Here is a 23,018-nt window from a genome sequence, read left to right as displayed (position 1 = left end):
GCTAGTTTCGCCGTATTATTTAGGTAAATCAAAACATATTTTTTTTATCTGTTGACCTATGCTTAAGAAAAGTTAAAAATCTAAAAGAACGTTCAATTCTACATAAAAATATACTCTTGTTTAGGTCGCCTAACTTTATCGGTTTCTAAGTTATTAGCATTTAAAAGTTTCAATGTATGTATTTTGTGGTGATTTTTTATTCTCAATTATTGATGATAGTAATAATAACAAACCTTAAATCAAATGCTGGAAGTGTCCACCACCTACCTCAATACATTTTACTATACACTCCCTTAAATGTCTCTGAATATTAAACCAAATGTCCCTATTATTTTTTAATGCATTCGCGGCTATTTGTATTTTCTGCAACTCCTCAACAGAATTAATTTCTTCCCGATACACCACATCCTTCAAGTTTGACCATACTGAGAAGTCCAGAGGGTTTAAGTCTGGACTTCTCGGTGGCCAACAAAATTCACTCCCACGGCCAATCCACCGAAGAGGAAAATGTTCATTTAAATACTGGCGCACTGGCAAGGCAAAATGTGGTGGCGCACCGTCATGCATAAACCACATACTCTCTCTTAAAGCGAGTGGTACATCATCTAGAAGCTCATTTAAATTATGTTGAAGGAAGTTTAAATAATGAGATCCAGTTAATTGGGTGATAATTCAAAAGGTCCTATGAAAAAACCAGAAATTAAACCCCACCAAATATTCACCTTAAACTCATGGTGAAAATGTTTTTCTTTTACAGCATGCGGATTTTCGGAATCCCACAAATTCTTCCAATTGAAAACTCCCCGTCTAGTAAATGTCGTCTCATCGGTAAATAGAATCCTATTGAGGAAATCTATTCCATTTGCATATTTTGTACAAACTGAGCAAATTGTAGGCGAGCTGGTAAATCTTGAGGCAATAACTTCTGAACCGGAGTATAATGATATGGATGGAGCATTTCTTTTTTCAAAATTCTACAAATGGACGATTGGCTTACCCCCGTTGCCGCACTTAACCGACGAGTACTCATACCGGAATTTTCTGAAACACGAATTAAAATTTCCTCTTCTTCATCGACTGTGATCGATTTTGGAGTACCATGGTTACTTTTTGGTCGAAAAGATCCAGATTCGCCTAAGCGGTTGTAAAGATTTCTAAATAGTTTATAATTAGGTTGCAATCTATTTGGGTACATGTGTTCATATCTTCGGGCCGCCGCATGTCCATTAAAATTAGCCTGGGCAAAAACACAAATCATATCACGCATCTCACTGTTTGAAAAATTATTATGTCGTGGCATTTTTTGAGCACTAACTAACAATTTTGAACGAATAATAAAATCACACGCATGCAAAATACGCTAATATTTATTGACATGAAAATTTGACACAAGCCTACTTAGAAAAGAAATAGCAATATCGACGCTTGAAAGAAAATCACCACAAAATACATTGAAACTTTTAAATGCAAATAACTCAGAAACCGATAAAGTTAGGTGACCTAAACAAAAGTACACTTTTTATGTAGAATTGAACGTTCTTTTAGATTTTTAACTTTTCTGAAGCATAGGTCAACAGATAAAAAAAATATGTTTTGATTTACCTAAATAATACGGCGAAACTAGCGCCCTCTAGGAGCAACGTCAAAATAAGCTTCAAATTCATAATTCTCACACCAAAAAACCCAATAGTACCAATTTTCAGAGTCATGCTATTAAAACTTTCCCAATTATTGAGAAATTTCAAAATAAAATTTAAATCTTAAACACCCTGTATTTCTTAAACCAGCGACATTCGTATAATGCATGATGAGTTCAAACATAATATTTTGGTGTCTAGTATCTCCAGTTTACTGTTGACCCATTCTTTCTGACTCACCCTGTATATAATATATATAATAACCAATTTAAATATAATTGACAGTTTAAAGTGTCTTTTACACAGTATTGACATGTATGTGACGACATGACAACATAAAGTGAGTTCCATTCAAAAAGTAACGCCGGTTGCCTAACTTCAGGAGAAAAAACCCGCTTTCGTACGTTTCGAGTGCTGCATGTAGATGACGTCTGCTCTGCGATTTGCGACTTTCACGTGACGTTTGTGTTCTATTTGTGTTCGTAATCTCAGTTTTCCATAACAGACGATATAAAAGGTTGCCATGTAAATTCTAAAAAATATTGTCCTTTATTGTTTATAAAATACCCAATTACTAAGGCATTCTATAACAGTTAAGTGTAACTTTAATCGTCGTGATCAGTGTCGTTGTGTTGTTTATAGGATACATGCAACAAAAACAGTTTTGTTATGTGAATTTGGTACGTTTTTGTATTTTTATCGAGTTTGATCAAAACCTGCCTTTGTGTGTTTGTGTTGTGCTTTGATAATGGTTAGTATCTCGCCCGTCCAACGGATCAACACTTATTTAATGAAATATAAAACTTACTTTACACCTGAATATCGCCCACCGTAGATTTGTGGTATGCCAAACGTCAAGTGTGACGTCAAATTTGACGCCCCCGCGTAAAACTTGAAAAAATAAAAGCAAAATTTTTGGTGTGGTAACAGTTTTCACGAGAAATCGAAATCTTATTTTTATGTCGTTTTCATTAATATAATTTATGTAGGATTATTTCCAGACCGTCTACATATAAATTTCGTTTTATTTTTGTACTTATATCTATATTTTCTCGTCTTTAGACGATCATGTGTTTATCAAAAACTTGAGCAGTCGGCCACTTCAAAATAAATGCTATTTGTTTCAAAATGAGCTAGCCAGAAATGGCTAGTTTTATCAGAATAACCAAGTCCATTATGGAAAAAACTAATTTCTTACAACTTTCATTCGTAGAAACTTTATTACTTAATAAGTGGTATTAACTGTCGTTAATGATATATAAATACGTATGTATTTATCTAAATTACCCTAATTTGCATATTTACTTCTAAATTTCTGTTGAAACATTTGGGAGATAAAAATATTAGCAATTTGCAAGTGCCCCAAATTAAGTGTTAATTTCATAGCCCCGTCCGTAAAATGCCGTACTTATTTTAGTTTAGTGGAAAGAAATAAGGTGATACAAACATTTACCATTACTTAGGTACGTGAGTGGCTTATTTTCGTTTTTTTTTTCATTAAATTTATTTACCTACATTATACGAAAGTCTCATAAACCGAATACCTATTCAGTTTTGGTTCACTCTTACCTGTCATTGTTAGTTTCTATTTTTAATTTAAGTATTTTGAGTTCATTTATATAAGTTCACGATTATTTTTTTTTAATATATTTCATCCTTTAGCACTCTGTAATTCAGGGTTTTGGTTAAATTAACAGTTACTATTTCGAAATTGTCTTTGTTTAGCAATAGTTCTTAGAGGTTAAGTCGAATGGAACATACCAGAAAAACTGAAGATTCCTGTCCGAATTTTAACAAAACGTTACATTAAAAATAGAGTTATGTTGACACCTTGTCATATTGTCTTTTGTTTGTGATGAATAGCGAAGGGAAAAATATCTAATCTCCACAAATGGACTATATTCAGTGTGTGTAAATTATTATTACATCGACATTAAACTAGGTACAAATTTATTATATTTTATACCTGTTACGGTCTGTGGGTAGGCAATGCTATATTTTACAAGATTCTTCCAAGAAACAGAAATTGCATATTAGAAATGAAACCGTTACTTATTGGAAGACCAATTAATGTCTGACGTAAATACTACAATTTTTTTTAATGGCAACTTGAAAAGTAATTTTTCAAGTCTAGTGGGTTTATAATTCATATAATTATTTTCAGAATAATGTATACGTGTATCAATATTTTCGAGGTCATCCATATCTGAGATATTATTTAAGTAAATACGTGTGCAAATAACGCCTGAGAGCTATTATTAACTCTATAATTAGATCTCATTAGATATTATTGTACATTTGACTCTGTTTTGACTTCGGACATACATATTTTTTATATATTATTTTAGCTATTTTAAAAATAAAAAAGCAACTCCCAAAATGCAGAACTATACTAATTATTGTATCAAGATTGAATTTTGGGTTAGTTTTTATTCACAGTGATGTTGATGTTATAAACAGGAATATGAGATAGTTTCTCTCGTAATTTCCTTGAACATTATTTAATAATAATTTTTGATTTCAGTACTATGTGAATACCTGAGGTTTATTTCCTTAGCATACTTAGATGTATTGTGTCAAATAATTAGTTCAATAGCTTTAAAGTAACGAAAAAATTTGACACAGGACACAGGTAAATTATAATAATAAAAATATTTTAATCCTTTCATATTCATGTACATACTAGTAATCTGTCTCTTTATTTAAGACATTTCAATTAATGATTATTTTTTGCTTAAACTGAACAGAAACTTCAGTAAGCGTTATTTAAAATAAAAAATCATAGCAAACACCTCTGTAACATACACAGTATATCGAATTTTATTCACGAAAGCAGAGGAAGTAAAAATCATGTCACTTTACTATACAGGGTGGCCAAATGAAAACGAAACTGATCCATTTTCAGGAACTGTGTCAAGATTGTAGAAAAACCCTCAGACCCGTCGATTTTAGATTAAAGGGGGACATTCTTTGCTGGTATTTTCTACTCCGCCACTTTCACCTCCAAGCCCAAAATATTTAAATGGCATTGGGGGGTTGAGTAATATTTCTTTTGAAAGCTCTTACAATTCCCTTTACAACAGACTTTGAATTTTATAATTCTGCCCAATACATTGAAAAAAAATTACATTTTAAAATTTAAATTATGTTTAGTTGCTTACTTACTATTTAGTTGATTAAATGTTTAAACTGATGACCGCCCGCTTCCATACAAGAATAAAGATTTTGTTCGAAACGTTCACGCACATTCCGAAGCATTTCCGGAGTGATTCGAGGGCATTCGTCGATAATTAATTGACGCAAATCTTCCAGCGACGCTGGCTGTGTTTTATAGATTTTACTTTATAGGTATCCCCACAAAAAGAAATCAAGGGGCGATAAATCCGGTGATCGTGAAGGCCACTCAATGCTGCCTCTTCTCCCAATCCAATTCCGTAGAAAACGACAATTAACGCATAATGCGTCCTGTTGAAAAATCAAATGATCATCATCATACTCTGGAACATTTTCAATAATATCAGTCAAGGCAGGGTCAGTGTCAGTAGCGTTTTCCAGTAATTGTAAATACATTCGGCCAGTCAAATTACCAGGTAGAAAAAAAGGACTCACCAGCCGGTTACCGAAAATTCCAGCCCATACATTTAATTTTTCGGATTGCTGTGTATGCACCTCGTGAAAACTCTTGGGTTTGAATCGGACCAATAGCGGCAATTGTGACGATTTACCGTCCCGTTCAAGAAAAAACTGCATTCATCAGAAAAACAGATGTTAAAAAGGAACTGTGGATCGTTCCCTGCTCGCTCACTCATTATTTCGCAAAATTGCAAACGGCGGTCATAATCATCCTCATGAAGTTCCTGGACTAAATGTATTTTGTATGGATGGAATTTATTCTTCTTCAAAATGGTTTGTATGCTAGTTCGATTGATCCCAGACACAGATGCCAGCTGCCTCGTACTTAATGTAGGATCAAGATGAACTTGTCCCAAAACTGCAACTTCACTAGCTTCATTAACTATAGGTTTTTCAATTTCTCGTTTTTTATTGGCTACGTTCCCTGTCTCTTGAAATTTTTTTACTAACTCTAGAACATACTTCCTCCTGACATGTCGATCTTGATGTTGTTCATTAAATAGCTGAGCTGTTCTATTCGCACATTTATTGTTCATAAAGTAAAGCGAAATGATATCTACCCTTTCCGCAATGGAATAAACCATAGTGTTTAATTTTCAAAAACACAATTAAATAAACTACCAACCAACGCTTCCAAATAATACTAGAAAATAATTTGGAATCCACTAATTTTACGTTCATTGTGTGTGTATAGCATTCATTTCTGTTTTTTACAATTGTTTTTTTTTACGAAAGTGATAACAAATCGCCAAAAACCAATGTAACGCAAGAAATACTAAATTTATACCATTGGCGTACTTAACTCGAATGACTGACATTTTTACCGTTACTAATTGTTTGTACATAAGTTTCAACTTTAAAATCAAAATTCTTAAAAAGTATTGGGCGGAATTATAAAATTTAAAGTCTGTTGTAAAGAGAATTGTAAGAGCTTTCAAAGGAAATATTACTCAACCCCCAATGCCATTTAAATATTTTGGGGTGATGTTTACCCTTGCTTGGGGGTGAAAGTGGCGGAGTAAAAAATACCAGCAAAGAATGTCCCCCTTTAATCTAAAATTGACGGATCTGAGCGTTTTTCTACAATCTTGACGCAGTTCCTGAAAATGGCTCTGTTTCGTTTTCAATTGGCCACCCTGTATAAAGTTATATTCGTCAAAGCTTTCAAGAAAAGATCTCAAGGAATATCTTTCTGAGTACCTTTTGAACAAATAAAGTATTGAAACAACATATTAGAGAAAAAGTCAACTCTAAATTGGTTTCATATATTCAGAATGGAGTCAAAGTCGAAAACTAAATGAGATATCAACAATCCAAGAACATGTGGTTACAGAGGAGGTTATGCTGCCAATCGGGTATCGCTAAATATTTCCATTAGTACCTAATCAAAAAGTTCAGTAATTTCCTGAACAGACCGCGTATAGCTTGTAATTAACAATTTGAAATGATTCAAAGTGCCATTATATTTCTATCGGTTCCTTAATTTTCGCGATTAAAATTCGAGACACCCTATCATTAATTTATAATTATGGTAAACTATGGTAAATTATTTAAGTATTATTTCAGTGTAAGTTAAATACATATTACTTCCTTCCATAGAAATACTTTATTATTGATCGTACAATTTTACTAGGTACTAATTGTAAGTGTAATGCAACTTCCTTTTGACAAGGACATTACCCACACATCATGACGTCAACCAGTAGAGTACCGGACTCTACTAGAAACGAGTATATTATCACTTAAAGCAACTGACCTCTAGATAGTCCATAAGTTCATCCATATATAAGAAAGGACTACTTTGTGCTTTTAGAATACGAATGTGCTTTATCGTAATAAAAAATCAGATACAATTTTTAACTTTTAAAATGAGTTATAATTGAAATTGTTGGCTTTGTTTTCTTGGTAAATTTATATTTTTAAGTAGAATTTTATTCTAAATTTTTAAATGTGTTTCGCGGTGTTACAATAATATATTTAATAATAATTTAACATTCCTATAAATTTAAATTCCTTGTTTTTTTTTTTATTTAAGAATACTAGAATTACTGTAAAAAATCGATAGAATAATTAATTTTCATCGGGTACAGGAATTTATCTGAGATTGAAACCATGTTGTTCCTTGGCATTTTTGTATTTTTTTACATATTTTTCTATTCATAACGGTTCACTGACATACTTTTATTCAAAGCTCTGTTTTGATACGGTTGAACGGTAAGAACCTTGTTTTTCTGGCAAAACGAACGCATATTTTCTTGTCCTCTGTTAACTTTTGTTTTTAAGTTATAACTACCAACAGCAGATGTGACAGCTTTCCGGTAATTAGGTCAATGAGGTATTTGAAAGACGAAACTTGAAAACGAACTTGCGAGTTCTCTGTTTGCGTGAAAGTAAAAATTAAAAAATTCTAGTTTATATGGATTTGCCTTAATAATTTATTAAACAAATAGTGCGTTTATGTTTTTTGTCATACGTCATATGAATATGAAAGTGGAAATTGTACTAAAATGCTGTAGTATTTAAATTCAGTGGACACTTGTTTATATTCAATTTATTTTTACGTATCTGCTTTGTAAAAATATTATTGGGACAGTTTTGATTCATGGGACTAAGGAGGTGAGATTACTTCTGAATTTGTTCGACACTTTTTTTATTATATAAATAGACCTTGTAGAAGTTGTGCTGCTTTATTGTTTTCTTGGAGCATCAATTGTCTGATCCATTGTTCTAGATTGGGAAGAGATAAGTTATATTTCTTAGAAAATACCTTCAACTTCACGAGTTTTGATTAAATCACCAAACCTGCCGCGATAAACTGTCGTATGACATGTATAATTGGATAGATTGGAAGGTGAAGTCACAAAATGTCCGTTTTTTTCATAATCTTCTTGTTCTATGGAAAATAGTTCACGGTTGGGGAGCAGGTTATGTAAAACTAAATGCATTCAATCAAGTCGTCAAAAGAGTAAATTGAACATGTAATACTTTACCACTATATCGCAGCTTGACCTTGTTAAATCATGGGGCATAGCATTGTCTTCAGAAGTTCATAAATATTCCTTGTATACGGAAATATTGAAAAAGTTTCCTTAGCTGTCTTTTGGAATGATATGTATTAGTCGTAAGGCTCTGTAACATTTCTTAACCCATCGTGGATGCGGTTATATTTACTGACATGTTAGATAAAAATCGACCGGAATGTACATGATACAATAGATGGATAATTAATCACTGACTGGAATGCTCACACAAAATAGCACATTATGCAAAACTTACACCCCATGTTGGGCGCCAATTGTGGTATTGCAATCTCTCTTCATATTGTATTGGTTCGTTTTATCCAATAACTAACAGATTGTCGAATTAACGCTGGTTTATTCTCTCTTTTTCACTGCCACCTAATCTACACCGGACTGGATATCTTTACAATGTTGTACTGCCATTGTTAATAGTATTTAAATAATAATACCAATTATTTGACACATTTTTGAAGCTACTGTGTTATGACAATTTCTGGCAAATAATTACTTTCAACTTGCTTAGTTATTTCTCAAATAATGCCCATTTTATCACGCCTCTTCAATTTGCATTCTTGAGGAAAGTTAATATTGTAACTTTTTAGCAGAAGCTTTAAGAAACATGTTTTGAATAATGAACTTGCAAATATCTTGAATAAAATTATTTACAGCACAGTTAGCCTGACCTAGAATTAAAAATACCAATCTGCATCTTATTATGAACCCTATCAAGTCGTACGGTGGCCATTAAGATTACTATTTGAGAACTTGCCATATATAAAAGTCATAAATAATCTCACCCATAATTAGGTAAGTATGCCAGATATTCCGCTAAGGACGTTTGTTGTAAATACAGGAAGTAATTTACACAGTGATTTATAAAGAATTTCACAGCGACAGAGAAAATATTTGTTGTAATAACACATGCATCAAGGCAATTAAAATATTTCTGATACTAATTTTTTTTAAATTTAATTATGTACGTTGTTATTTCCATGAGATGGAGTAAATAATAGTTAATCGCATATTCTTTTTCAATAATGTATTTAACTGTTTGAAAAACTAAAAGGAAACTACAAATATTCTTTTGAATTTTGTCCCACATAGATTTGGCGGTACATTCCACAAGAGTATGTATATTAAACAATTTTTCAGAAAATTAACAATCGCGTTGTAGCTCAAAAATGATAAAATCATAAAATATTCAATTCTGTATATTATATTTATACCACTTTTTTCCATACTTTACCAAGTCATTGTTACAAATTTTCACTTTTATTGCCTTTGACTATATATTGATTTGCCGCCCTACACATAAGTTCACCCAATAGGTACTCTATATTTATTGGAAACTTTGTTTTCATCCTAAGTTCGCAACATCGACAGAGTGTTATAAAAACAGCTAAAATGAAGAAATTCAGCTCATTCCTTCCCATTTCCACCACCCCCAGATGCCTTCGATCGTACCACCCCTGCGCCCAGCGGAACATTTGGTACACTTTGTAAAGTTTGTTCCTCATTCCGAGTATATATTTCCAATAAAGAAAGTCGGTATACTTTTGACACCTTGACGATATTCATTTGTTTAATTTGATATGATGTTATTTTGAACTTTTATTATTTCCAAAAAGAATATCTGAAGATTTTCCGTATACTAGTTTGCTATAATTTTGAATAAATCATAAATAATTAGCACACGTTACCAACCAATTACTACCTGACAATTTCCATAGCCAAATTGGTATCTCGACCCATTGTTCGGGATATTTTGATTTTTTTGGCTAGTTTGGGGGTCGTCAATCAACAGTTGTCAGTTCTAAAGGAATATTCTTACGCATTTGCAAGTGTCTAGATAATTAACACAGTCCGCACATATTTTTTTGTTAATAGGGGATAATTAATAAAACTCATAATATTGGCAGTCATATCCGATCACCGATAAAATTTGGTATCCATGCTGACACAGATTTTGAAAAATGATTAGAATTTGATTCAAATTGTTCCACACCAATAGTTCTTAAAATGTATATGTTTTTTTCTGTATGGACTGACAGGTGACAATAATTGAAGCAATTTTCATGTTCTGGACTGAATTCACAGTCAATAGGTCAGAATTTTTCATTTACCGGCTCATATTTTTACACGCTTTACCAAGAACCAGTTTTATGAAATCTAAATAGAAATCTGCCTAATTTTCTTTCTGTTCCTAGATAATTACTTAATTGTTTGTGAATAATATGCACATTTCATCTGCGATGCGAAGAAATACCTCATCAGTTTAATCAAAAACGACCATAAAGTTGGAAAACATATTTTGAAGTTGAAAATGATAATTTTTGGCAAAGCGCGTGTATTAGAAAAATTATAAACTGAGAGAAAAGATGCCAAAAGGTGATTGTTATATAAAGAACGTAATATAAAACTTGTATCTTCACTCTTTGTAGTCAAACTCGTATTTTTTTAAAGTAGTTTTTATTTCTGTACGCAAGACTCGATTTTCAATCATAAAAAAAGTTGTGCAGTAATTTTATAAAAGATACACCAACAAGCCAACTATTTCGCGATCTCCTGTCCTTGCTCGTACAGATTTATTGTTTTCAGTGGGCCTACCTTTATTTTAGGTCCAATCAATTTATTAAAACGTCAAAGCCTACAAGCGCACGCCAGTATTTTTTTAAACGGCCTTTAACCAATGACACTGCCTCAGGGTCATCTTTTTTTAAAGTTGTGGAAATTTTCAGTTCAATAACATCATATAATTTTTGCATTAAATAATAAGTAGCTAATGAGTACAAAAGTAATATTCTTTTCATAGTTATAAGTTTTTTAGCGCAAATCAGTATAAACTAATGCAAAAAGTAAAGGGTCAAAAAAATTTCCGAAATTTTTCCGTGATTTTTGGGGGTATCGGGAATTAAAAAAAATCATTTTGAAGCTCTTGAAGTTTTTAGATCTTTCGGTCGAAATTGTTTAGGAGTTACGGTTATCATGTAATTTTAATAGCGCGACAAAAAAATTTTACAAATTTTTTTTTCTGAGTTCACGAACTTGGAAAAATTTTTTTCAGCTAAGCTATTGCACGGACCAGATAGCTTGTTTATTCAGCTCCAATTTTCTTTTTTTTTTTAATTTCGACACGACCATTTTTCATCGAAATATCGGACTTTTAATGGAAAAGGATCCTTTTGTCTTTAATTATTATCGATATCTCGGCGACAAATGGTCGTACAGATAATTGAAGGGCAGTTTCGAAAACTGGAATAAATTTCCTATAACATGCTGCCGCAATGTTTCAGATTTTTTTTTCATCTTTTATACGAATTTTAAAAAACAGGAAAAAGGGTAATTTATAGGTTTTTTAGAAAATTAACTGCTAAATTAGAAATATTCACGGAATGACTAATGTTAAATATGACTTTTACAATTCAGTATACCCAGAAGAACCCTGTGAAGTTGCATCTCGATCTAGCAAACCGTTTCTTTGTTTCAAACAGCAAACTTTTGAAAAAAATTAAAGGGTCACGTTTTTTGAGCTTAAACACTTCATAATCATGATTAAAATGGAAGGCAATTTTTTTTGAGGTTTTTTCACATTTTTACCGCCAATAACGTTTAAATTGATTAAACCAAAAAAAATTCGAAAAATTTTCGAAAAAATGTTCGAAATTTTTGAAGTTTTCTTTGTTTTTTTTTGGAAAAGCTTCCGGACATTGAAGAAAACAAAATCCAATTGTTTCTAACACGATTAGGCTTTTCCGTCCTATGCTTCTGTTCATCAACTTTTAATTAAATTGAAATTAAAGTTGATGACAAACCAGATTTCGACCCCGATTCATACCGTTTTTTGAGACTTTCTAATTAATTTTTGTGCAGACTGTAATCACTTAAAAAACAGTTTTTTTTCAAAACTACCCTTTTTCTTCTCTGAAAAGTTTTTTTTCCGTCAATTTAAACGCTATTTACGGTAAAAATCTGAGAAAATCTAAAAAAAAATTAAAAAAATTTGTTGCGCTGTTTCTTAGAATTGCATGATAATTGTAGCTCCTAAAAAATTTCGACCGAAAAACCTAAAAACTAGAATCTTAGAATGCTTTTTTTTAATTTCCGATACTACCATTTTTCACCTAAATACAGGTACAGTCTGTCAAAAATCACGGAAAAATTCTTTTGGCCCTTTAATTTTTTGCATTAGTTAGTAGTAGTTAGTTAGTTAGTACTGTGTGTCCACAGATGGAGACGAGAAAAGAACAAAAACGTAAAAAAATAGTTTTGCGAGGGGTAACTTATACACGGTGTCCTCTGCCATGAAATGATAGAAAGTGGTAGTTGAATTTATCTTTGTAAAGGAATAATACATTATACGAGTATCAGTTGAGAAACAAGTAAATAACTGAAAATTTGAAGTTAATCTTTATGGAATTTTGAAAAACAATAGTGCATGATTAAAAAGTCAGTTGTAGTTCATTTCTCAAAAATTAAGTAGACATTGTCAGAAGTAATTATTTTTTCTGTGTTAGTAAAGTCCCTTTTTCATAGAAAAAATTACACAAAAATATTGAAAAAAGTTATTCATAATTAATTTCATATTGATAAATATATCAAATGACCACACACAGTTAATGAAAATCGGCAACCCGTCAAATTTTCTGAAAATTAAAACAGTTTGACATGTCCTGATCAAAAGTTGTCCCAAGACCCAAAAACGAATACTTATCGAGATAAAGCAACATTGAAAGTAAGCGAGACCTTTCGCTCATACATTTTTTACCGAAAGCCGTATGGCTCTTCTCTTCTGTATGCTTCCATTGTCTTTTTTCTTTACGCTTTTTTACTTTGCTCCTGTTTTTTAGTTGCTGCACCTGCTCTTTTAGTTTATTTATTTTATTCTTCACTCGCACTTGTTTGCCAGCTTATTTTTACATTCCGTCTGTTATTTTTTGTCCTGTTTCTTTTATTATACACCCGTTTGTATATTACGCTGGCTTTTTTTACTTTACGCCCGCTTATACGCCAACTTTTTTCTGTAGGCATTTTTCTCTACGCCTACTGTTCTTACTTACTGTCTGCGTGTTTTTACTACACGCCTGTTTACTTTTACTATATGCCATTTTTTTTACTTTACTCCCGCTTCTTTGCTTTCCACCCGCTTGTTATTCTTTACGCCACCTTTTTTCTTTGTGCCTGCATTTAGTAACATTCATATGCTATTTTAGACACCTGCTTGTTTCTATATTACCCATGTTTTTTTACTTTACGCTCGCTTCTTTACTTTCCGCCCGCTTTTCTTACTTTCTATCCCCTTCTTCTTTACGTCCGCTTATTTCTTTGCGCTTGTCTTTTTCTTTCGCTGTTCCTGATTTTTTTGCTTCTCGACAACTTTTTTACTTTACATCCATTTTTCATATTTTACATTCTTTTTTCAACTTTGCGCCCGCTTTTTCTTTACGCCTGCTTTCTTATTCCTTCAAAAATGTTCTCTTTGTTTCGAGAGGAAGGTGCCAGAAGCGAACACGAAAAACACTATGTATAAGCGCGATGGGACTCGCCCACTTTCAATGTCCCTTACCTCGATAAATACGCATTTTTGGGTCTTGGGCCCTTGACAACTTTTGATCAGGACATCTCAAACTATATTTCATTTTCAGACAATTTGATGGGCTGCCGACTCCCATTAACTGTGTGCGTGGTCATTTCCAGATAAATGGCTTACCTCGACATCTTTCGATTTGACAAAGCACTGATTTGGAAAATCACAATGGTTGCCAATTTTGGGACATTAACATAAATTCAATTTTTTCTCCTAATAATCACAGGATGGAGAAAAGGAAATAGTCACAGTGGGCTGATTACATACTTACAAATTTGGAAAACAGAAATAAATTTGAAATTTAAACTACCTTTTCCAGTGACTTTTTTTGATATCTTGTACAAAAAGGGACTTCATCAACATAGAAAATATTTTCATTATGATTTTCAAAACCTTCTTAATTTTTCCTGAATAAAAATACTAACCAAACAAAATCGTTTCCCAAACTATCAATTTTCTGTTGAGAAATTAATTTATCATTGACACCAATGACTGACGATCTGGAGACACTTTTCAACATAGAAAGAGCTGGTATGGGTATTTTAACAATTGTCTATACTCTTATTACTGATACCTACATATTAAAAAAACTTGTTTATTTAAAAACTATTTCCGAGAAATATGTGCTTGTTCGATGTGTGTTATTTCAGAACAGATCATGGTCCGCAAAAGTGTTTTCCATTAGTCTCCTTGATAATCGTAGCATGTCGGTGTTGGTGTAAATTGCTTCTGTTATTTTTTGGATTGGAATAGGAACCGACCAACACGTATCTTTATTATTTTTAAATTGTCTGTGTTTTTGCCAAATATACACCCAACGTACGTATGTAAGACGTACATATTACGTATGAATATAAATTCAACTGACATTTAGTACATTGGGCCGCATGGGGCTTCGGCGAGTCGTTGAAAAGTTTTCTATTTCCGTTTTCGTAGATTAGAAAAAATACCAGACAAATAAAAATATGTCACTAAATTAAACTTGCTAGAGCCTCGTAACTTTTTTTAATTTTGTGTCAGTAGTAAATCAAATGGTCATTTATGCATGTTAAAGTCGATATAAACGCTTGATTTCAATATGAAATGCCATGTGCTTTACTACGTTGTAGGACATTGAATAGAATAAATCAATAGAATTTTAATGGTGTACTTACTGAAATATTTAAAAATGTAGTCAATTTTGAGCAAGTACCGTGATTATCATCACTCATCAGTCATTCAGTACATCTTTTGTGAATTTGAGAATTTAATATGGTATCCTGATTGATGATGATGGTATGTATGTACAATTAATATCAATCTAACACCCATATTTATAAAAAATATATATTAGTTCCTTCCATCACATTGACTAGACAAAATCTTGTCTACAAATCAATTAATTAATTAATAGCATAGCTAGACTAGTCTTGCTCCTATACACATGGACGGAAATTTGTTAAAATTGTTTGTTGGAAACCGCTCTCGGCAAATTAGATTTAAAAACCAGTAATAGGTAGTAACGAGTGTTATGATATTTGTGACATTGCACGTTATCGTAGAATGTTATGGCCGTTAAGCTAAAACAAATAAGTGACGGAAATGATAACGGGTGATTGGCTTTTACTGATAATATAAATCTAAAAATCAACAGCAAAGTTCAAGCAATCTTGTACGCATATAGATATTAACTCCTGTCACCAATTATTTATCTTGGCTCAACAATTTTTATTTTGTTTTGTTAGTATATAGTTCTCTCTGTAAACATTATAAGCACCTCATATTTACTAAAAAAATAGTAAGTAATCATTGAAATCACTTATTTAATTGTTGTTTGGGCAGTAGAGTTATTTCCTCAATTATATTCAGTGTTGTTTGTGCCAAAAATTGGCAGGATAAATACAATGAATGAAGTTAAAGTGCGTTTGGAAGAGATTTTTTGTTGTCATTAAATAGCGCCAAATTGTCTCTAATAAAAAATATGAAACTATTTCACAAGTGTGATATTTTCGTACGTTGAGAAAAGAAAGTCAAAATTTAATAAAGTTTGAGGTTCAAAATTGCCGGAAAAAACGTGTTTTTCCTTAGAACACTTGAAAAAACATCGGAAAAATTTGACAAAATATAACGCGCAAAATCTAGTATACAGGCTGTTACAAATTCGCTTCTCACCACAGGGATCTCGGAAACGGTAAGAGGTACGAAGCAACTTAAATGGGGGCAAAGTTGCGTAATCAGGGGACCAACATTATGCCTCTAAATATTTGAAAAAAAAACTAAATTTTGGAAATCCGTTTTTGTTTCATTTCAGCCTTGTTTGAGGTGATATTGAAAAAAGAAGAACACTTTCTCATAGCCACTTTTGCCCTCTATCGAATAACATAATCAATTTTTATATGTATTGTTTCGTCTCTCCAGGACCATCATCAACTTAATTTTTTTAAATACGACCCTAGAAATTTTATTACATTTTTTGCAAGCCTTCATGATCCCCAATATTGTACTGCCGCAGCCCGAACTAGATTCAGACGTTTTGTCTCGAAAAATTCATCTTCAGTGTATTCGTTCCTTTATCTAAATTTAGATTTCTTTGTTTATTGAATTATCGTACACTGTAAGTGTCGTTAGACCCTGTGAAATCCATCTAGTTATTTACAAGTTACAATAAATTTATTATTATTAACTATTACCATCACTTGGTTATACATAATTCAATAAGTTGTTGCGTCAAAATCAAAACATTATTACAATTTTAATTTTATTATGACAAATTAATTCTTAAAAATGCATATGAACAACCAAAACGCCAACTGAATATTATTCTTTAAAAATATTCAGTAAATGTTCAAAAACATTTTCATTTTGGTAAAGGTTGAAAATGAAGATCTGCATAATATTATTATTTATTATACCTGTAACCGCAACTGTGAAAGAGCACGTCATAGACGTATTTGTATGAATATCCTGAAAAAAAATAGATCGGAATTTGTTTGAATTTTGAGCACTCGAGAAGCCTAGAAATAGCTATGGACACGAGAATAAAACTCTAATAATTTTTTATTTTAATGCGTGGAGGTAATAGTTTAAATAACTAGATGGATTTCACAGGGTCTAGTGCCACTTACAGTGTACGATAATTTAATAAACAAAGAAATCTAAATCAAAAATTTAGATAAATTTGGAACGAATACACTGAAGATGAATTTTTCGAGACAAAACGTCTGAATCTGGGTCGGGCTGAGGCAGTACAGTATTGGGGTCATGAAGGCTTGCAAAAAAATGTAATAAAATTTCTAGCGTCGTATTTAAAAAAATGAAGTTGATGATGGTCCTGAAGAGACGAAACGTTACATATAAAAATTGATTATGCCATTCGATAGAGGGCAAAAAGTGGCCATGAGAAATTGTTCTTCTTTTTTCGATATAATTTTTTGTTATCAAGTAATTTGCAAATCAGTGAGAAAAAATAAATAATGATGTTGAATTGAGGAACACGACGCTTACAAAAAGACATTTAATTACTGAAACAAAATGCGTTTAATAAAAGAACCTACCTAAGCACGCAGCGAAGATTAAATTCCTGTATTGAAAATAATGATATGCAATTAGACCACTTAATAAACATCTTTACTTTTGTTAAAATTTAATTGTTCTTTCGTTATATAAAATATCAATATCTGTTTGTTATTGCTTTTGTTATTATTTTCAAGATTGTTATTGACTCACTCATTTACGTGGGTTCTTTTATAAACGCATTTTGTTTCGGTAATTAAATGTCTTTTCGTTAGCGTAGTGTTCCTTAATTCATTATTATCATTTATTTTTTGCTCACTAATTTGCGAATAACTTGATAACAAAAAAAGATATCGAACCCTTTTCGAATTGTAGTTTCATCGTTGGGATTAAGATATGCACCTTAGTCTCGCGATATGTAAACAATTAGAAATTTGAAACATTTGCGAAATATATTGGGGTAATAAATATACAAAGTATACACAATTTGCTAATTTATTTCATACGTGTGTTTCATTAGTGATATGCAATTTTTCCTGGTTTATTCACGAACATCTTATAAAATTAGATAAATATTAACTATTCATTTTGGCACGTTAAAATTACGGATTATATCAAGCCACAATCACATGCGTGTACTTAATCAAACAGCATAAGGAGTTTCTTTTATTGTCAAGCGTTGCATTCCGCTGCGTGCCAAATGCGCGTGGAAAACGTGTCGGGCATGGTGACCTTAGGAGCGAGATCCTACTATTTTCACAACTAGCAGGGAATATGTATTTTTTAAACTTTCAATCTACGTAGTTTTAAATTCACACCTCGATCGATCCGACACCTGTTTACCTGCTACTCTGCCAAGATTACTTTTTAACATATTTACAAGAAAGCTACACCAATATTTTATCGACGAATATAAAATTGGCTTTAACACCTACCATCGATTTTATTTCGAATGTGCGAGATATTATTTATAAAGTAACCGGGCCATTTCTCGCCGGCCTTCGGGGCGAATTTATTTTTTTTTTTGAAGGCCAGCTAATAAGTAACAAAGGCTATTTCCATGCGACAAATTGTTTTATAGGCAAACATTACAAAACAGAAACAACGCTGAGTCGGACGGACGGCGTCGTGACGTCGCGGTGACGTCGGGAGGTTTTTCTGTTCTCTGAAATTTTATGTGCCGCTGATAGAGTGGGAACTATCGCGCTTCCGAATCGACGGCTGTAAATTTGTCGAGATAGACGTGATATTGACTTTGATGCAAATAAATTTTTGTGTGATTTGTGTGTACGTATAGTGGATCTTATTGTGGAATATAGCGCAGTATGTCAGGTAAAAGTATTTTTAATCCAAAGAGGTGCACTTTGAGAAACTTCTTCATTTTAGAAATTGTTATCGTCTATACAGGATGCGTCCGACTTAACATCAACCAGAATTTTACATTCGAAATTAAATAGTTTTGTGTAGGAACATTTAAAAAAATGTGCTCTATTCAAGGAACTTAGAGATAAATTTAAAAAATATGATTTTTAACTAAAAGAGATCTTCAAATAAATGATTTTCAGTATCTAATGCGATTTGTCTTCACTACATCTGCCACCAACTTGCCTTGTATTTATTGCAAAACAAAAATATCGAAGTGTGATAAAAGTAAGAAAAACAAATAATTTTTTTTCGTTTAAATTTGACGAAAAATACGAATTATTTTTACTTGGTACTTNAAATTTCTAGGGTCGTATTTAAAAAAATGAAGTTGATGATGGTCCTGAAGAGACGAAACGTTACATATAAAAATTGATTATGCCATTCGATAGAGGGCAAAAAGTGGCCATGAGAAATTGTTCTTCTTTTTTCGATATAATTTTTTGTTATCAAGTAATTTGCAAATCAGTGAGAAAAAATAAATAATGATGTTGAATTGAGGAACACGACGCTTACAAAAAGACATTTAATTACTGAAACAAAATGCGTTTAATAAAAGAACCTACCTAAGCACGCAGCGAAGATTAAATTCCTGTATTGAAAATAATGATATGCAATTAGACCACTTAATAAACATCTTTACTTTTGTTAAAATTTAATTGTTCTTTCGTTATATAAAATATCAATATCTGTTTGTTATTGCTTTTGTTATTATTTTCAAGATTGTTATTGACTCACTCATTTACGTGGGTTCTTTTATAAACGCATTTTGTTTCGGTAATTAAATGTCTTTTCGTTAGCGTAGTGTTCCTTAATTCATTATTATCATTTATTTTTTGCTCACTAATTTGCGAATAACTTGATAACAAAAAAAGATATCGAACCCTTTTCGAATTGTAGTTTCATCGTTGGGATTAAGATATGCACCTTAGTCTCGCGATATGTAAACAATTAGAAATTTGAAACATTTGCGAAATATATTGGGGTAATAAATATACAAAGTATACACAATTTGCTAATTTATTTCATACGTGTGTTTCATTAGTGATATGCAATTTTTCCTGGTTTATTCACGAACATCTTATAAAATTAGATAAATATTAACTATTCATTTTGGCACGTTAAAATTACGGATTATATCAAGCCACAATCACATGCGTGTACTTAATCAAACAGCATAAGGAGTTTCTTTTATTGTCAAGCGTTGCATTCCGCTGCGTGCCAAATGCGCGTGGAAAACGTGTCGGGCATGGTGACCTTAGGAGCGAGATCCTACTATTTTCACAACTAGCAGGGAATATGTATTTTTTAAACTTTCAATCTACGTAGTTTTAAATTCACACCTCGATCGATCCGACACCTGTTTACCTGCTACTCTGCCAAGATTACTTTTTAACATATTTACAAGAAAGCTACACCAATATTTTATCGACGAATATAAAATTGGCTTTAACACCTACCATCGATTTTATTTCGAATGTGCGAGATATTATTTATAAAGTAACCGGGCCATTTCTCGCCGGCCTTCGGGGCGAATTTATTTTTTTTTTTGAAGGCCAGCTAATAAGTAACAAAGGCTATTTCCATGCGACAAATTGTTTTATAGGCAAACATTACAAAACAGAAACAACGCTGAGTCGGACGGACGGCGTCGTGACGTCGCGGTGACGTCGGGAGGTTTTTCTGTTCTCTGAAATTTTATGTGCCGCTGATAGAGTGGGAACTATCGCGCTTCCGAATCGACGGCTGTAAATTTGTCGAGATAGACGTGATATTGACTTTGATGCAAATAAATTTTTGTGTGATTTGTGTGTACGTATAGTGGATCTTATTGTGGAATATAGCGCAGTATGTCAGGTAAAAGTATTTTTAATCCAAAGAGGTGCACTTTGAGAAACTTCTTCATTTTAGAAATTGTTATCGTCTATACAGGATGCGTCCGACTTAACATCAACCAGAATTTTACATTCGAAATTAAATAGTTTTGTGTAGGAACATTTAAAAAAATGTGCTCTATTCAAGGAACTTAGAGATAAATTTAAAAAATATGATTTTTAACTAAAAGAGATCTTCAAATAAATGATTTTCAGTATCTAATGCGATTTGTCTTCACTACATCTGCCACCAACTTGCCTTGTATTTATTGCAAAACAAAAATATCGAAGTGTGATAAAAGTAAGAAAAACAAATAATTTTTTTTCGTTTAAATTTGACGAAAAATACGAATTATTTTTACTTGGTACTTTTATTACAATATTAATTCACTGTTCATATTTACACCACTGATTGTTTAAGGAACCCAATATTACCACATATTGACATGTATCATATTTTTTATTGAAACTTTATTACTCTGTATTCTTTAGAAAAATGTTCATATCACAAATCCTTTTTACTATCAAAAGTACTACTGTCACATACTCTCGAGTATATACTTTGGTTTACTCTGTAGAATTCGATGATGTTAACAATTTTGAGATAAATTTATTTTGATCTTTCCAATCATCTAATTGAATTATTCCATCAAATAAATAATTTAAGTTGAAGCTAAGTGCCGTAGAGATCATTTAACATATTTTCGATAACAGCTATAATTTATGGTACCCACTTATTCATTACGTTCGACAATCAAAGGACATATTTAATTGAAGATGTTTTTTGGCCTTGCGCTTAATGATTTATATCATCATATTTTATATTAATTGCATTTAGCATCATTTTCGAGTGCTTGAAATTTGCGTGAATATTTTTCATCATTTAATTGACAATAAATTTGAAAATTTTCGGATCCAGACTTACAGCGGTATCACCAGTACATAAAAACAAAATGCAATGTAACGAACTTTCATTGTAGGTGGATAGAGGTAGTTATTTTTGTGTTTGTTTTGCAAACGCTGAACGCATAATAATCCAGTTTGGGAGGTTTGAGGCGAATAGGATTCAATTGCTGTTTTGTGAAATTTGAATTTATCCACAGTTTGTTTATAGGTTACCAAGTTAAATTCGAACCATAATCAAATTACAATATATCTATTAACATTTACAGAAATATAATGTAGTAAAAGTTAAAAATTAATGAATTGAAGTTAACTTACAATTCTCTTAAAGTTGATCATACTAGGGTGGTCTATTAATTCCGATATTTAGTGTAGTGCCTTTACCTAAAATAATAATACAAATTTTTTAAGAGTTTCACTTACGTTTGTACTTAGAAAAAAATGATATGGACCAAAGCTTCAAGAAATTTTCTGAATACTGTGTTTCGTAGAAATAAGCTAAATTTGCTTTTTTTGTCAATGATAAAATTTCTTTAATAATGTGGTCAATATGTCATGTATTAAAGGGAGATTTTTTAGTTTCTATAAGTCTGTTTAGAAATGAAAGAGAGTAATAAAAGCTCATTATGTATGCAAATCGTAAATAAATGTAGTACTGGTGCTTATATTCAATATTTTTATATTATGTATTTTCCGTATAGATGAGGTCTACTTTTAAAAAAACTTTGTGCGATCGGACTGTACTAAATTGTAGCAGGTAGCTAAAATTTAATCCCCGACAATCCGTCTTTGTCTATGCCGCTTCAATTTCTCGGTCCATTTCTCTTATAAGTAAACAATATAAAAACAGCATTTCAAAACATGAGGCTACTTTAAGCATCATAACCGGGTTAAGAGGGTTTTTAGTAATTCAAATAAAATTATTCAATATTATTATCAAAATATTTATTTAAATTTAATGAATAGACTTTTATTCCACACAAAAATATATGTATTTTGAAAATTCAAATTATGGTGAGTAAATGTAGTGTTGTATAAATGTACAATAAAGAAAATAAAAAAGTAGGTATATTAAAATTCATCCTCTGAATATTCTGATGAATTATCTTCGTCTCCTAGATTGATAACGATAGGTTCCACAGTAACGTCAATTAAATTATCGAGTTCCCACATTTTCTCCTCTTCTTTTTGTACATGATGTATACATCTTTGCCAGTTATCTGCAGTTACTCGTTCCAAGGAATTTTTTAACAAAATTTTCACGTCACTTAATTTAAACGTCGTATTATTTCGCGCTACATCTCCTTTTACCTGCGCCCAGACTAATTCGATTGGGTTAAGTTCACAGTGATAAGGTGGTAACCGTAGTACCGTTATTTGGCGATTTGTTGCCATTTCATCGATAACATATTTTTTCTGATCTTTATTAAGATTGACAAGTGTCAAAAGTTCC

At 31.8% G+C, this 23,018-nt stretch overlaps 1 protein-coding gene across 3 annotated transcripts in view; it reads left to right on the top strand.

Moving 5' to 3' along the window:
• Window positions 1-2,130: 2,130 nt before the first annotated feature.
• Window positions 2,131-23,018, top strand: part of LOC108905346 (TGF-beta-activated kinase 1 and MAP3K7-binding protein 2) — a 91,051-nt gene continuing 70,163 nt past the window's right edge. For 2 of the 3 annotated variants that reach the window (XM_018708175.1, XM_018708171.1), the window contains exon 1: window positions 2,131-2,388. The gene's annotated coding sequence lies outside the window, so the exon portion shown is untranslated. The remainder of the gene's footprint in view (window positions 2,389-23,018) is intronic. The other variant, XM_018708173.1, reaches the window with a different exon arrangement.

This window comes from Anoplophora glabripennis, unplaced genomic scaffold (genome assembly GCF_000390285.2).
Source record: "Anoplophora glabripennis isolate ALB-LARVAE unplaced genomic scaffold, Agla_2.0 scaffold328, whole genome shotgun sequence".
Taxonomy (NCBI): domain Eukaryota; kingdom Metazoa; phylum Arthropoda; class Insecta; order Coleoptera; family Cerambycidae; genus Anoplophora; species Anoplophora glabripennis.
Note: the sequence above shows the minus strand (reverse complement) of the source record. Positions and strands in the feature narration are given on the sequence as shown.